Source organism: Egretta garzetta, unplaced genomic scaffold (genome assembly GCF_000687185.1).
Source record: "Egretta garzetta isolate BGI_Z169 unplaced genomic scaffold, ASM68718v1 scaffold446, whole genome shotgun sequence".
In the NCBI taxonomy this organism is placed as follows: Eukaryota; Metazoa; Chordata; class Aves; order Pelecaniformes; family Ardeidae; genus Egretta; species Egretta garzetta.
This window is the reverse complement of record NW_009260023.1, coordinates 876,422-889,593: the sequence shown is the minus strand read 5'-3', so window position 1 is coordinate 889,593 and position 13,172 is coordinate 876,422. Positions and strand designations below refer to the sequence as shown.

The window sequence follows — 13,172 nt, the reverse complement described above, 5'->3', positions numbered from 1 at the left end:
TGAGTATCACCATATCTTCCATATACTCCCTGTCTTTTTCTTATGATGCCATGCTGCTACCTGAGCATTTTTAATGCACTAACCCACCCCACTTTCTGTTTGTGTATTAGTGATTTCATTATGCACGTCTTAGTCTTACATCTCGGATACTTGCTTATCTTGCTATCTTTTACCACTTTCACATTACTTGCTCTGTTCTCTCTCATTTACCATTTCACAAAATCACAGAATGGCAGGGGTTGGAAGGGACCTCGGGAGGTCATCTAGTATTTCCCCACCTTATATTCCTTCTTACTATATTATGTGTATTGTGCCTAAAGCTGAACCTGATACTTGTATTATCATTTCACACAGTAAAGTCATACTGCCTTTCTTTGTTCTTTTCTTTGTCAGCTTTCTAAGCTAACTTCTTACACTGTTTTCTACTCTTTATGCATCCAATGACCTTGTATTAGAGGGTGCTACTTTTTTTGCTAATTGGTTTGTTTATTGATAGTTTTAATAAAGGGCCTAAGCCTCTCTCTCTTTAGAAGTGTTTTGTTTTTTATGTGACTTCAAAGGAAATCAGAATTCTAAAAAACAACAAATCCACTTAAGAAAATTAATAGTTAAAAATCTTACATATTGTATAAGAATGTTCCAAGACATGGTTTGGACAGGCATGTGCTTCGCTGGGTAAAAAACGGGCTTGATGACGGGCCCCAAAGAGTTGTGGTGAATGGAGTTAAATCCAGTTGCAGGCCGGTCACAAGTGGTGTTCCCCAGGGCTCAGTGTTGGGGACAGTTCTATTCAACATCTTTATCAATGAGGGGATTGAGTGTACCCTCAGTAAGTTGGCAGATGACACCAAGTTGGGCGGGAGTGTTGATCTGCTTGAGGGCAGGAAGGCTCTAAGGAGGGATCTGGACAGGCTGCATCGATGGGCTGAGGCCAACTTTATGAGGTTGAACAAGGCCAAGTGCCGGGTCCTGCACTTGGGTCACAATAACCCCATGCAATGCTACAGGCTTGGGGAAGAGTGGCTGGAAAGCTGCTCAGCGGAAAAAGACCTGGGGGTACTGGTTGACAGCCAGCTGAATATGAGCCAGAAGTGTACCCAGGTGGCCAAGAAGGCCAACAGCATCCTGTCTTCTATCAGGAATAGTGTGGCCAGCAGGAGTAGGGAAGTGAACATGCCCCTGTAGTCCACACTGGTGAGACCACACCTTGAATACCATGTTCAGTTTTGGGCCTCTTACTACAAGAAGGACATTGAGGTGCTGGAGCATGTCTAGAGAAGGGCAACAAAGCTGGTGAGGGGTCTGGAGCACAAGTCCTAAGAGGAGCATCTGAGGGAACTGGGGTTGTTTAGCTTGGAGAAGAGGAGGCTGAGGGGAGACCTTCTTGCCCTCTACAGCTCCCTGAAAGGAGGTTGTAGCAAGGTGGGTGTTCATCTCTTTTCCCAGGTAACAAATGATAGGATGGGAGGAAATGGCCTCAAGTTGCGCCAGGGGAGGCTTAGATTGTACATTAGGAAAAATTTCTTCACTGAATGGTTTGTTAGGCACTGGAACGGACTACCCAGGGAAATGGTTGAGTCCCCATCCCTGCAGGTATTTAAAGACTTGTAGATGTGGCGCTTAGGGGCTCAGTTTAGTGGTGGGCTTGGCAGTGCTAGGTTAACAGTTGGACTTGATGATCTGAAAGGTCTTTTCCAACCTAAACAATTCTATGATTCTATGACACGTTGGCCCAATCACCTTCAGAGATACCACTTAAAAATGAAGGTGAGGATGGATGTAGCTAGAAATGAAATGAAGTGTTTACAGGCTGGCACTGGAAAACCTCAGTATCATCTCTGATTACAACATTAAAAAGACTAGTGAGTGAGTACTGGTGACAAATAGTACTAAGCCATTCAAAAACGTGTTACCATAAACTATAGAAATGTTTTCCAAATAGATAAGGAAGAGCTAAAAAGTTAATTGTCAATTGATGCATACACTATAAAACAATTATTTTAACAGAGAGGATAGGGGAAAAAAATCAGTACTTTGACAAGTTTAGTCTCAACAAATTCATAACAGTAAGAAAACCCTACAACTGTGAGAGTTATTAAAAATCTTAAGAGATTCCCCAAAGAAAGAAGATATTTTAAACAGAATTACTTCTGTGGATAAATCAATAAGAAAATTACCAATTGACAAGGAAGCTGTTCAAATAACTGCAGGAACTGGGATTAAAATAGTTTCATCACTCACGCAGCTGTCAAATAATTTAGAGGACTTCTAGTAGGCTCTTTACTGCTGAAGCTATAGATTTTGCCTACCATGACAAGTCAAGGTAGCTTGTACAAGCCCCTTCCACATGTAAATAATTTCTCACAGCCTTGTGTTATGAGTCACCTTGCCCTTCTATAATGCTTCTTTTAAAAACTTTTTGGAGTTTATGAAGTGGCTACATACACGTTAAAATTTAGATTAATATTAGAAACAGAATATTTTTTACTTATTAATTTTCTTCTTCAAATACGTACACTTTATTCCAAATTAACAGTTGCAAAGTAGATTCAGCTCATGCAAAATAAGGCATTGTTAGAGTTAAGTAGGAGTACTTATGGAAGAAGTTGACCAGGAATAGTCAGGCTCTTACGACAATAGTCTCCAAACCATAGCTCACGGGCAAAATTTGCTCACAGAATTCTTACATTCCTTAATGCAATGGGAAATAAATTATATTTTAAAAAAAGGTTACATTGAAGTCAGAAGGAAAAAACCCAACAACTGGAGTCACCCAAGGTACATTATTTTATTAGTATTGCTAATCGGTAAGTGAAGGTTGTGGACCACTACATTTCAGTTAGGCTTTCAAGTTATTTCCTTTCCTCCCTAATTTTCAAAACCCTATTAACAACTTAAACAGTGCTTAATCCTCTAGAAAAAAAACTGTCCTTCTGATAGTCACAGCAGCACAGGCTGTAGTGGGAGAACCTGAGAAAAAAAATCCTGTCCCCAAGGTCAGCAAACTGACTTCAGCTGGAACCCTGGCTAATGGTTCACATGAACTTGACTGGCCTGCCCACTACCTCACATTCACATCCTCTTTTGTAATCTACAAAGGGATTCCTTCCCATTTTTTGCACTAATCCTAAAAAACTTATCTGGCATTTTCAAGGTTATGGAGTGACAGTTGTTGAGTAAATACCTACTTTCATTCCATAGCACATGCTTTTTCATAAATCAATCGGTCATTTTGAACTATAGCCCAAAGAACAGAGGAAGTATCAGATGTGCCCATTATTAAAGTAGAAATTTTAGACAGCCCATCACTGAGAAGCTAACTTGGAACTCAATCAACAAAAGCTGATTCTCTTGACCTCAAAGATATTAATGTTTCACGCTGCATTTTTGTAGCTCTAAGCACTTAATTTATTACCTGTTCAAAATACAAGGAAAAAATCTGACAAGCAAACAAAAAAAACACATTTGTAAGAAAAACTATTGTATTCTCATGCTTCAGGAAGGTTGTACAAATAACTGGGAAGAAAATGAAAAAATAAAATCACATATTATATTACCAAGGAATGGATAACAGTTGTGCATGACTCATCTTTGCGGCTAAATGATGGGATTGCATACAAATGACACAAAGAAAACTAGTGTGTTTTGTATTTACTTGCTTGGGCAGGTACCTCTAAAAGTTACCAAAACTGATGAAAGCTTGCAAATATTACATTATGAATCTAGTACAAATAAAAAGTCTGGGAGGTGAAGGTTAAGGTTCTGAAAATTCCAAAAGGATACCTCCTAATTTTTTCTCCTACTTCACCCTAGCCTGTCCGTTTAAAATCTCTGAGGCATAATAAATATTACCCAAATCCAAAGCATTAATATTTCAGTTGCTATTTAATTTAGTGGGAACATCCTTTGTGACTGAGTACGCCAGTAAAATAATGACTTCTGTTAATGTCAGTCTCAAGAAAACCTATCATCCCATCCTCATAACCGCAAAAATGTTTGTCAGAGCAGTAACCGTATGTCAATGGTATTTTTCTTACACACATAAACATCACACCCACAATTATTTTTGAAAAATAAAAGTTTGATTAAAGTACCATGTAAGATTTACGCAGTATCTGAATGAAAATCTCTATCAAAAGCACAAACCAACCAAAACCTGTCACTCTCCTCCAGGAAAAGGGAAAATGCTGGTGTGCCCATCTTGGGATAAAATAGGCTCTTATTTCTGCAGTGATAAACTCAATCACACCAATAATTATGCCATATTCTGAATTATATTAGGACAGATAAGTAACTCATTAGATAGTACTGTTTGCATAAAACAACATCTCTGATGTTTGTGCAAGATTTAGAAAGACAAGTTTTACTGTTCTTTACTAAATCAGTAAGCATAATAGAAGTTATTAGCCAACCCCAAAAGCACTATTTTGCCTTACATTTTAATAAGAATCAAGTAATATTTAACATGAACATTGGCCTTTTGTTTCAGAGATTGCATACAAAAGTGACATGAAGAAGCATACAAATGTTATATTTTGTTAATTACATGAGCATTTGTAACCTCAATTTTCTTTTTACCTTTGTGTAAGGTACAGGAGCCCAGAATATCTTAAATAGAAACAGTTTAGAAATACATTCCAGATCAGTTTTTAACTTTAGGATCTTTAATAATTTATAAGCCAAAGTAATGTAACTTTTCATATTTTAACAACTTTATGCAATTTTTCAGTATGATTAAATATCTAAACCAAAATGTACATCTGGTATATTTTAATGAAGTTTGTCAGAATGGCACTAACTCTCAAAAATCAGCAAATATCAATTTTAATCAGCAGTTCTGCATAACTCTCAGTGCGTGACAGAAATAACTCTCATTTCATGTAAGTCACTTGTCGCCACAATTTATTTCGGGTTTTTTGTTGTTCCTTCTTTCTGCACTGTTTCAGAGGTGCAGCATTGCCACTAGGTCCTCCTGCTCACAGCAGCCTTCCCTGGAATGTTGACCTAAGGCATTTTCCTTCACTCCACTGTGAGAAATGGAGGACCTTGTCTGTCAGCATATCCAGTCATCTCCTGCTGTAAGTGACTGATACCTTACAGTCTCTTTCTTAAGCGGATCATGCTTCTCCAAATCATGTATTCTCACCTGTACAACTTCCCCAAAAGTTTGTTCAAAAACTTCTTTGTTGTAGTGCACATGAATCTTTTTCCCATTTATAGCTTAGATCAACAGTTTAGACATATGTTCTTCCTGAGTTAACAGTACATGCACACTTCTCTTAATTACCTCGCTGTACTTAATTTATCCAATTCCTCTCACAGTTTTCACTCCAGCCTCTTCTGCCTATTTTATGTCCCAGGAAGCCTTACTCTGTATGTTTTCCTCATGCCACAAACCACTTTTCTCCCACATAATTGCCCTAGCTACTTTTTTAAAAACCAAATTGTACTTATCTAGGAAATTACCTAATGATTGAATTCCAAGTACTGATTCAAATTTAAACTCCCCGTATTCTACTAAGTGCTGCCAATTCTTAAAGCACAGCAAAGGTCCTAAGACGCCTGAAAACCTCAATATGCTGTAAAACTAATGTTAAGGGTATGTATGACCAACCAAGAGAGATATGTTGTAATAGTTATGTTTTAAATCAACTTTGAGTGCAGGGGGGTTTTGTGCTTGTATACTGTGGTTACTGTTATCGGAGTAACTAAAGCTTTTAAGAATTTACAGAATAACTGAAATTACAGCTTGTGTGTTTTCCAAATACCAGCCTCCCTGTTCAATTCAACGGAGCTCATCACAAAGCTAGAGAAAAAAATTCCTCACTATATTTTTCTCATCATGGTACATGACATTATTTGCTTTTTGCTAAAGCAAGAATTCCTTCCTGTATTTTCTCATCATAATGTATGACAGTATTTGCTTTGTCTAGGATTTCTGAAGTAAATAAAACTTTCAGAATTATAACTCAGATCGCATGAGACTGAATACAAAATGTAAAACACAGGAGTATCTGTAACAGACTGAAATTATGTCTGAGAATACAAAGAACTGGAAAACCCTGAGAAAGAGTAATCCATGAAGTTGAAAATAGGCTGAGATTAAGAAATGTCACATTGCCTGAAATTCCTGAGGGAAGAGACACAGAAGGCATTTTATAAAAATGGATTATTAGGGTGCTGAGGATAGACAATTTCTACTTCCTTCTGGAACAGATCACAAGAAATAAAATAATTAAAAATGAAACAAGATTCTTCACTCAGAAAAACTGTTTTCTGAGCTCATTCCAGAGAAGCAAGGAATTATATGCCTCATACAAAAGAATTAAGAGACAATGCCAGCTAACATAAAAATAAGTGATAATAGTGACATCAGAACTAGAAGCTGATAAAATAGGTGTTAAATGCTCCAGTATACTGTATCTTAACTAAAAAGTTAAACTACAAATGCCTCTGATATTCTGTTGTGTGCATTAGCCAGTTGGAAAGAGAAGATGGGGTTTGGAAGTGTAGCCACTGGCAAAGCACTGGTGCTTGAACATCAAAGAGTAAAAATGCTGCTCTGCCCCACACTTCCACGGCCGCACCAGCTCCAAGCATACCAGACACCGCTAACACTCTGGGGCCCTGTACACAGTGTCAGGTGCCTCCTGGTAACCTGTACTAGCAGTACAGTGAACCCATGTAAGACATTGAGCTGGAATAGCAAACTTTAATCTAGAAGAGTCAGTGCAGGAAAAAAACCCCAAACCATCTAAATATTTTCTCTGTTTAAACTGGTTTAATGACATTAACATACTTATAATGTTTTTCTGATTTAGCTAATCTGATACTATTTTACTGGATGCTAAAGTCCATATTAAACCTCACTTAAATCACTAAAGTTTTGTTTCAAGTTGAAACTGATTTTTCCTTGTATTTCACAAAAAATGTAGCTATAACAGATTCCTCCAGTGTAGGAATTTTTAATATGGAACTTTATGATGTGTAACAGTTAGAAATCAATTTAAAGTAAGATAGATTCTTAACATTCAGAAAAGCAAGAGAAGGGCATAATAACGTGTACTCATGTCCTTCTCACGTCTGTTATTCCTACTTACAACACAGGCTGCTCCAGTCCTGAGAACAAATAAAATCTTTCTGACAAGTCTATATTGCAAAAATATCCACCCAGGTATAATAGCCATTCACTTCCAGAGTGGCAGAATGCCAAAATCAAGACAATAAAACCAAAATTGTGAGCGACTTACCCCATTTAAAGGAAATGTTTTCCATCCTAGTTCCCCGAGGGCAGCTGTAGTATCAAGTAACACAACTGAAAATGGAAAAAGAAATGGTATGTTTGCAGTATTGCTTGGATTAGACATATACAACATAGTAAAGTATTAAACTGGTATGAATTTAACTAGCCATATTAGCCAGGTATATCTGCTTAAAGCTATTAAAGCAAATAAAATATTGGAGTATGAATAAAGACAGAATCTAAACATTTAGGCTTTCATGCCTCACACTTCATTATCAAATGTCTCAGAAGATACAACTCATACAAAACCTAAATCTTTTGCAGAAATCATTGCCAAATCACAATATCCTACCACTGCTTAATCATTAAAAGGTGCCTGATAAGCATGCACATTTCTGCAATCCTCTGCCTGGAAATCTAGAAAGTCTGCACGTGAACTTAAGCAGTAAAGCTAATAAAATAAAGAAAAACAGTTTCAAAAGTAAGATGTTTTAAAAATACCCATAAACTTCCCAGAAATAAAGTTATACAACATACAAATTGTGTAATTCAGAAAGAATGCAGAAAGACTAACAATTTTAGAGTTGATATTTTAGCTGGAATATCACAGTGCTGAAAGCTGCTACGTATATTTTGTATTATTTCTGCCATATTCATTTTGCTTTTTTAATATATGACATTATTGTACTGGTATACTACAAAATGTTTCTACATTATTTTAATATGTTAAATTACATTAGATTCATTTTTCTCTTCCTCTCACTAATAATGCAAAAATTATACAGAACACAGCTCATAGTGATGTTGTCTGTAAACTAAATACTTAGTACAAGATATGTTGTACCTACACGTACTACTGCCCTCTAATGGAATTGTTTAATCTGACCCTCTAATTTAAGGAACATAAATTAGGATTTAAACATAAAATTAAGTATTGTATAGGGCAGTTTATTTTAATTATCAAGTTAGTGTGTTTTGAATGCTCGGTTCCTCCTTACAGCCCGCAAATTCCAGTTCTTCTTCGGGTGGTTAAATGATGGAGAAAAACGAAGCTATTAGTTTGGAACGTGACACCACTATCCATACATTTGGGGGGGTTATGCTGTTGTGCGCTATCTTCCACCTCTTATCTGTCCAAACAATCAATGTACAGCTATCTATAATGTGTTTCTACAGAGCGGTACAGCAGCAGCAGCAGAAGCCAGGTCGTATTTTCTTTCCTTATGGAAAAGGCACATTGGCATGGAAACTGTGTGAACTCGCCAGCTTATTATAGGAAGCTTGACCTAGCATCTTCCTTTGTCTTTTGTATTAGTGACAATTAGAGTTCCTCTGTATTTGAATGTATGTTGACTTTTAACCTGAAACTGAAATAGTCTTATCAGCAAATTTACAGTCAGGTAACAAGCTCAACATTAACCAAATAAAAGTTTAATGATTTATTTGAAGAAACTAATGACATTTTAAAAAGGATACTGAACATGGGGAGTATTCTGCTCTCCACCACTTCACCAGTTTATGAAGCTTTGTGACTCATCTGAAGATAAATGAAACATTTTTTTACAAGTCTCATTTTACTTCCAAAAAATGGAATCGCTATGCCCACTGGGACTACTGTGGCCTTCTGCTTACTTACAAGGCTGTGATTTACAGCTGTCACAGTATTTTCTATTTGCATCAAGCTACCATACTCTTGTTGAAGAGTCAGAAAAGCGTCTTCCCATTTGGCCTGTGATGCAGCAGTTTCCTGTGTAAAGTTACAATGTACCGGGGATATGTCACCTCCAAAAAAATTAAGCCACTGGGTTTCTTTTTCATAGAGAAGACCAAATGCTCAACTGGCTTCTGAGAATATTTCAGTTCATCTTAAGAGGTTGTTTTCTTCTCTCTATCCCTCCTTCCCTCCCCTCTCCACCCAGCAAACATGGACTACTTGTAAATATACTTGATTTTCAGATGAGGTTATATCTTGCTATTTATCAAGTGCTATTCTGATGCTATTTTAGTTCTTTAATACAGAATTAAATACATAATCAAATGAAAAACATTATATGTTATTGCTAAACCTATGGATCTGCAGGCAGAAATTAACTGTTTCTACAAACAGCATTGGGGCCTGAAGTGCCATTTTAATTTCACAACTTGCGTGGTAGCAGCACCATGATTTAATAAACATCATCCAGGTATTCAAAACTAATACTTCCAAGGAACAAGCCCCAAAGTACAGGAAGGAAAACTAATTCATTTCTTCAGTGGAGCCTGAATTAATTAATTTCTTGCCCAAATTAATCAAGTCCTACTTGAAAGCTCAAAGCTGTATATTAAAAAAATTTAAAACTAGAATAAATTCATCACTGAAAGTATGCTGAGTTTAAATTTAGTTGAATCATGATCTAACAATATTTCTTGTATACATTTACCAAATGATCCCTACCAAATAACTGAGTTTTGTTATGCTCACCTATACCTACCAAATCTGTGAGAACCTCAAACTGGAGAATTCAAACAAACAGCTACTAACTAGAATTAGAATGCTACCACCTTCAGAGTCAGAAATTAAAATCATAAAAATTAAGAGACTGTCTTTCCAACAGTACTTGTATTACAAGACATAAAATAATTATCAATCAAAAATGTGCAAATACTGGCAGATCAACTAACCACTGTGTTTATGGCAAAGAAATACAAACCCCAGTAAAGTGGTGAAATCAACAGAGCCAGCAATACAAATGAGGACACGGATAAAGTAATAAAATCCTTGCACACTTCAGTGATTTGGAGATATCTACATGATAGACTTCAGTGTGGGACAGAGATACCCAAGCTATCTTTAAATGAGGTAATTAAGAAGCAGTCTAGCCCCAGAAGCACAGACCTGATGGCAGACAAATTTGCATTGCCAAGAAGCTTCCAACTCACAGCTCCTTGGCAGAAAATTCACTCTGCCAGAAAAGTCCAGACTAAGAGGAATGCCCACATATATACATCTGAACTACACACAGGAACGAACGCTTCTCCTCTGACTGCAGAATAGTGAAAGTTCCTAAAGAACTGGAAATTCACATGCAAAGGGACTAAAAAGAGATTGTGGACATTACAGGTATGATCCTTAAAACAAGAGAAAATCCCTTAAAAAGTTAATGGAACCAGCAAGGTATATTTAGTAACCCTTCCTTATGTTTACTTATTTATACTCCTTCATATATCATAAAAAGCCCCATTCTTCTTAAATGAGACTTCACGCAAAGTGGCCATTATGGAAAAACCATTAGCTTCCAGGATAAGCAAAAGTGTGTGTCTGGAACTACTGCAGTTAATATTTATGAAAAAAGCTATAAATAAATCGGTTGCAACTAGAGCAATGTTACTGACATTTCCGACATCCAACCTCCACCTGTAGCAGCCAGTTTTTTGAGGTGACGTAGAGTGTAAAACTTGCAGAGTGAACAAGAGTTAGGAAAAGAGTGTAGATCTGACATTACAAAGTCATGTCACGACTCAAAATGAGCTCAAGCATCCTTTAAAAAAATCTCTTTGGATAAAAAGAACTTAGATTCAGCACTTGCATATCCTTCCTTAAATAGCTGAGCTAGGGATACTGTCACTTGCCCAACAATAATAAATAGACTGCAACCTATTCTTTCAGTTAACTGCACAGTTCATACTTAGAATTCAGAAGTGCTTAGCTTTGTTTTCCAGTACATACTTTAACAGATATTACATTATTATAACTCATTATGCCATATTGAGCTCCAGTTTTCTTTTTTTTTTTTGGACATATCTTACACTGCTATTATTAGACTTTACAATTGAAATTAATCTTTTCAGAGGTTTTGCCCAGTCCTGAGGGAACTGCTTTATTTAAAATTATTATGAGCAGAGCTCTGAGGATTGACGGTGTGGAATTTTAATTCTAATTCCAAAATACCGTTCTGAAGATGAACTCTAGAATCTTGTCTTTACAACCAAGGAAAAGGCCTTCCAAACATTCACTTCACCAGTTTCTTTTCTCCTCTTCTTTCTTTACACACCTCCAGACAGTCTGACCTAACAGTTTCAAATGAGTAAAGGATTTTGGCCAACTTCATGGAATCATAGTCTGACGTCAGAATAGGCCATCAGATCACCCAGCATGACCTCCTGCTCGCCGTGGACTAACACATTTCAATTACCTCTATAGTGGGTAAGCCAAAGATTTGCAAGGAAAACAGAATGACAGACATTAATTTCTTAAGACAACACTTGTATCTCAGAGAGCTGAGAAAAATACCAGCGTGGAAAAAAAAACCCCAAGAAAAAATGCCGAGACTCAGAAGACGACAACTTGGCAAGACACAGACCGGCTTGCTCCAAACACATCCCACCCAGCTGACAACTGCTGGGCTGGCAGAGACTCGCCAGGTGCCTGTGTTGGGAGTGGGGAGCATTTGCTGCCCAGCCACTTGTATCTCAGAGAGCTGAGAAAAATACCAGCGTGGAAAAAAAAACCCCAAGAAAAAATGCCGAGACTCAGAAGACGACAACTTGGCAAGACACAGACCGGCTTGCTCCAAACACAGCCCACCCAGCTGACAACTGCTGGGCTGGCAGAGACTCGCCAGGTGCCTGTGTTGGGAGTGGGGAGCATTTGCTGCCCACTCTGGCAGCACGTTCGCCCTATTTGTCTGCTCTGTGGCTTCGCCCACAAACACACGCCATGCACTCGGATTTCCTGTGTGCAGAATCTCTGCACTGCATTGGGTAACAGATGCCTAAATAAAAGACAGAAAGTTTCGGTAGCTTCCAGAAGGGTAGGCAGTCATTACAGATGTTACCCAGAAACAGGCAAAAATGGCACAATTTTTTTTTTCTCTGAAAACTCACTTATTGACTGCAATCAGTTTGCAAGACAAACACACTGAGCTAAAGTCTCTCACTTCCAGTCCCCAAGAGAGTTGCTCTCTTCTGAAGTGTCTGCACTTTTTTTCAGGTTTTATGGTCTTTTTCATTTTTAAAAATAGGATCACCTGCAGTTTTCTGAAATCATTCCTTTTAACAATATACATTAAGATAAAGAACCCTGCCTATTTTTAGATCCTGTTTATATATCCAAGGTCACATTACCCTGTTTTTTACTGCAGCATTGCACTCATAGACAGTTATTAGTCTATCAACATCACTGTCCTTTACAGATTCGCTCTTTTTCATCATTATTTTTTCAGTTTGGGTTGCATTTTTGTTCTTGAATGTACAAAAGATCCATATATTTATATTAAAACAAAGTATTGACAATGCTGTTTGACGGAGATAAACAAACAGGATTATAGCCAGCAAAATATGTAGAGTAAACCTTTCCCTCTCTTCAGCATTTGTAAGCCTTTAGCGGCAGTGCTGTGTCTAGTTTTCAGTGCCTTATTTCAAAAAATACCTGGATCAGTTGCAAAGACACCATAGGAGCGCAACAGGAATGACGAGATCTCTAGAAAGGCTGTGCTCTGGAAGGTCTGAGGGCACTGGCATCATTCACCTTGGAGGTTAAATTAGAAGGACTATCCACTAACAATCTTCCAGTGTGTAAAAGGCTGTTTAAGGCAGAAAAGAATAATCTGTTCTCTATGTTAACAGCCAAAAAGGAAGAAGGGATTTAAATTACAGTAAAAAGAGTTTTATGTTAGACTTCAGGAAAATCCTTACTACTCCTACAGTTGTAAGAAGAAGGATAGCTGAGACTAATTGGGAAGCTGGGGAATCTCCACTATAGGAGGCTCTTAAGACACGTTAAACACTGTCAGACCTGGTTTCTACATAATCTCATGTTGCCTTGGGGCAGGGGTGGGGGGGAAGTAAATGACTTCTCGAATCCTCTCCAATGCTGTGATTTTTATAAAAATCTAGTTACCTGGTTAATGGTGCTTCCCTTTTCTTTTCAAACCAGTACTCTAACACCTAC

General features: G+C 37.5%; 1 protein-coding gene across 1 annotated transcript in view; it reads right to left on the bottom strand.

Annotated features, from left to right (window-relative positions):
- Positions 1-7,307, bottom strand: part of LOC104128079 (ephrin type-A receptor 6) — a gene marked incomplete at its 3' end in the record, with an annotated part of 411,239 nt that extends 403,932 nt beyond the window's left edge. The window contains exon 1 of the mRNA XM_035896284.1: positions 7,251-7,307. The remainder of the gene's footprint in view (positions 1-7,250) is intronic.
- Positions 7,308-13,172: the final 5,865 nt, after the last annotated feature.